The 4,841-nt window shown below is 40.7% G+C and overlaps 1 pseudogene; it reads right to left on the bottom strand.

Annotated features, from left to right (window-relative positions):
* Positions 1-2,965: 2,965 nt before the first annotated feature.
* Positions 2,966-4,703, bottom strand: LOC101584435 (annotated as a pseudogene).
* Positions 4,704-4,841: the final 138 nt, after the last annotated feature.

Here is a 4,841-nt window from a genome sequence, read left to right as displayed (position 1 = left end):
AAAAAAGCCTCAAGTTTATCTTTTTAATAGCTGAGCAATACCCCATTGTATACAAATACCATATCTTTTTTATCCATTCCTCTGGTGATGGGCATTTGGGTTGTTTCCAAGATTTAGCTATGATAGATGGTGCGTCTAAAAACATGGGTGCACATATATCACTGTGGTATGCCTTCAGTTCTTCTAGAAAAGTACCCAGGAGGAGAATATCTGAGTCAAATGGGAGCTCCAATCTTATGTTTTTGAGGAATCTCCACTTTGATTTCCAAAGTGGTTGTAACAGTTTACACTCCCACCAACAGTGGAGAAGGGTTTCTTTTTTCCGCCAGAGCCTCTCCAGCATTTGTTATTAGTTGGCTTCTTGATGATAGCCATTCTTTCTGGGATGAGATGGAATCTCAGTGTTGTTTTAATTTGCAGATAAATATATGAAAAAAAAGTTCAACATCATTGGCCATTTAAGAAATAGTGTTCTAAAAGAAAGAGAGATAGAAAGAAAGAGTGTTCTATTAATCCTTGCAATCTGGCTCCCAGCTTTATAAACAGTAGGTACTCAATAAGTATTAAATGAATAAAAATATCAAAACAGCAATTTATAATACACAATGGAACTAAATTCTAGTATTCAAACAGTGTGTCACAGGATACTCAACTGAAGTGATACTTTATTAGTTAATTACAGATAAATTTTTGGAGCAAACAAAAGACTACCACACTCTTTAAATCATTCTCTTGAGTTTACTCAGAGAGTGTACCATTAAAGAGCATATATCATTTAGTGTACTGTATTTCAAATTCATTTTTAATCAGAAGCTTACCTTTATCAATTTTAACAAGGCACATATTTTAGAAACTTTAGAATAAAAAGATTATGAAATACTCCCCTCACCATACAGGAGCTAGAAAGGGAAGGATGAAGATGATTTCCAAAGACAATAAAAATTATAAGTACAGTCCAGGCAGAGGGAAGAGCAAAACCATAACTTGAGTTAAAACATGTAAAACTAAATAATTATTTCCTAATGTTCTTGTGATAGTATATTGAGACCTCTTTCTCTCTTTTTCTTTGTATCTTCCTTCCTTCCTTTCTTCTTTCTTTCTTTCTTTCTTTCTTTCTTTCTTTCTTTCTTTCTTTCTTTCTTCCTTCCTTCCTTCCTTCTTTCTTTCTTTCTTTCTTTCTTTCTTTCTTTCTTTCTTTCTTTCTTTCTTCCTCATTTTCTATAGCAATATTTATTACCTGCAGATCCTCTCTCTTAAGTACCTTAGTTTGAACCTTGGTGTCCTGGATTATTCATTTTTCTTTGTCTGGAATAGCCATATATTTTCTGCTACCTCCACACTCCCTTCATTTGTCTACAACTTGTCTTAGTAACTCATATAATTCCTTTTTCAGAAAGACCTTTTTTTTGTATTCTGAGCTTCCATCATTCTAGACAACTATACTTTTATCACTTCAATCAGATTGTGCATAATCCTCTCTTTATGTGTTCTATTTAATTTGTCTCCATGTCAGAAGTGTTTAGAGCAATATGTAGTTTGTAACTGCTGTTTGTTGATGGAAATTTGTCAAATAAATAATCATAAGAGATAGCTCTGGTATTTTTTCATTATTGTAAGATAAGAGTGGGGGAATATTCATATTTATTGACAAGTAAGGACACACACAGCTACTAGAGTCACTGATTTCACTGATGGCATAGCACGTTTAGATCCAGTCAGCTTCCAAATATGATTTTTTGTGGAATATTTTGATTGAAGGTGTATTTTATTCCTGGACCTTCAAAGCTTCATGTCCATCTTGTTATGCAAAACACACTTATTCTATCTTTAAGGGTTGCCAAAGTCTTAATGACAGAAGTTCTACAGATCCACAGATGAAGTCCAGATCCAGGTTCTGAACCATATAGGCAAACTTCCCATGGCTAGGTAGTAACAAAATGTGACTATCTTTATTTAGTGTATTCCTTGGTCATTGTTATGTTTATGCCTTTAATGCCTGGCTAGGCATGAACAGGGACCTCTGATCCCCAAAATAGCCATAGGAAGCCCCATGGCTTCTCTGAATCCCTTAAGAATGAGTTCAAAATTTTCAATGGCAGAGGAGAAATGAGGTAAGACACAAGAAAACTAAAGGTATCTGGAAAGAACACAAGGAAAATTATAATGTAAAAGTTTTTCTTTTAAGAAGAGCGCAACTAGGGGACACAAACAAAATTCCCCAAAGTTATTCATATCTGCACCTCTTAGGCCCATCTATGATTTTTTACTTCTAAGCTCATAGCATACAAAAATAAATTTATAAAATAAAATAAAGTATAATAAATATACAAAAGTATATAAAATAGCTATATAAAATAAAATATCCTTTAAGGATGTTTTAAGTATAAAGTAGCTTAACTGATTAGGTAAAGGACAGAAATCTGACTATAACAGAAACAGATTTAGAAGTTTCAGAGAACGTTTTTAAGCAAACATTTTAGGTCCACATCTTAAAACAAAACAAAACAAAGCAAAAACACAAACAACAAACTGAGCCCATGTGTCCACCTGTAAAGCAGACCATGTCCTTCTATCTGGGGGTGAGCCATCCTTTTCTCCTGTAAACCAAAACAGACCTTTCTATACATACACAGATTCCATGGGTTTCCACCACCCTCAAAAAACAAAACAAAAAGTATTCCCAACTCTAGAAAATAATGTACCTCTGTGGAGGCCCTGACTCTATTTTCTTTGATTGTATACTTTTAAATTCTTTGTAATAAATCCCTTCAACTTTTTTTTTTCCAGGAACTGGTATTTATTATCAAAGCTTTATTTGATGTCAACAAGATGCCACAACTACAAAAAAAATTGTGTACATTGCAGTCTCAATGCAAACAGTCAAATGGAACCCCAGTCATTAAAAAAGTAATTCAAATTACCCCAAAAAATAACTGAAATTTTAAAACATCTTTATACACCCAGCCAACAAATTAAAATGGTTAACAAGAAAAAATACAAATTCAGAGGTCTGGTATTGATGTTTAAAAAAGGCAACTGCTTAAGCATTTCTATCGATCTGAACCTCGATCTCTTGCCCTCTCAGCTTCACGCCGTTCATCATCCGGCAGGCTCTCTCAGCCACCTCTGGCGATTCAAACTTAACCACATTGCAGCCTTTGGAATTCCCATTCTCCATCTTGATGTCAGCATACAGCACGTGGCCACCACCATGCGCTCTTTAGCATCTTCCATGTAAAATCAAACGGGAGATTTCTCACAAATATCTGGCAAACCTTCCTGGCCACCCCAGGAGCATGGCCGCCAGCTCCACCAAAGGAGCCTGTGAAGCTTCCTCCAAAGTTTCCATGTTCCATCTCAATGACGCGATCAAAGCTGGCACCACCACCGCCACCCATGGCCAGGCCCATGCGCTCGATGCCAGCGCCCAGGACTGGGACCATGGCGGGGCCCATGCGCTCCAGGCTGTAGGCTCCCATGCGCTCCATACCCATGCGCTCCAGGTTGTTGGCGCCCATGCGCTCCAGGCCGGTGGCCATGCGATCCATCACAGGGCCCATCCGCTCCAGGCCGAACCCCATGCTTGTGGGCACCATGCGCTCCATGCTCAGGCCCATGCGCTCAATGGCAGGGCCCATGCGCTCCACACCAGAGCCCATGCGCTCGATGGTTTGGCCCACACGGTTGATAGGTGCGGCCATGCGCACCAGGCCAAAACCCAAGCCGGCACCCATGCGGTCAACTCCGGAGCCAATCCGCTCCATGGTCTGGCCCATTAGCTCGATGCTGGATGCCATGTGGTTGAGGCCTAGTGGGCCCATGCGCTCGATCTCAGAGCCCACGCGATCCATGCCGTGGCCCAGGCCTGCACCCATGCTCTCCATGCCGGCACCCCCAAGGCGGTCAATGCCAGGACCCATCCTTTCAATCCCAGGTACACTGCCTCCACCTCCACCTCCTCCTTGCTTCGCAATGATCTCTCCTCTCTTCAGTGCATTACTTAGGATTTCATTTATCTGCCCCATGTTCATCCCAGATCCAAACCGCCCCATGTTTTCCATGCCACCACCAAAGGGGCCCTCAATGCCTCCTATTTTATTTATGCCAAATCCATTGCCTTCCATTCCCATTCCTGCAGGGCCCAGGTTTCCCATTCCAATGCCTTTGTTCAGGTGATTGGTGTCAATAGGCTGCCCTCCTGGTCCTAACCCCATGCCAATGCCACCGAGTCCATGGGGACGTTCAGGAGGGAAAAAATCTCCCTTTGGTAAGGCTCTCTCATCCATTTTGATGTGCATTGGTCTAACAAATAGCAGCTGACCATTAAACATAGATATAGCTTGCAGGGCTTCAATGGACTGTTCAAAAGTCCCAGTGCCTATTACACGACTTTTCCCATCTTTATCTTCCAGAATGTCTGCTCGGACCACCACACCAACCATACTAAATACTTCCTTCAGCTTCTTCCAGCCAACTTTATAATCCAGATTTGCTACAAATACTGTGCTTCCAAGTCTTCCAGCCTTTTGCATTGCTCTCCTGGCATGTTCACCATCAGGATCTTCTTTGACTTTCAGTGGTCTTCCACTCAGACTATGCTTGTTTAGAACGTCAGCAGCTTTTTTCATGCTTTCTTCCATCTTGAGTTCAACCACGGCACATGCCCTTGACTTTCCTTCAGTGTCCATTAAGAGCTCCACGTATGTTACCTCGCCAACTTTTTCTTTAGCCAGGTCCTTCAGAGACTGCCACTTCACATCAAAAGGTATGTTCGTAATGAAGGCGCGGTAGTTCTTAGTCGGATTGGCATATGGCTCAAAGCGATTGCCTCCTCTTTTTAT

The sequence above is a fragment of the Octodon degus genome, unplaced genomic scaffold (genome assembly GCF_000260255.1).
Source record: "Octodon degus isolate 3935 unplaced genomic scaffold, OctDeg1.0 scaffold00091, whole genome shotgun sequence".
NCBI classification, from domain to species: domain Eukaryota; kingdom Metazoa; phylum Chordata; class Mammalia; order Rodentia; family Octodontidae; genus Octodon; species Octodon degus.
Note: the sequence above shows the minus strand (reverse complement) of the source record. Positions and strands in the feature narration are given on the sequence as shown.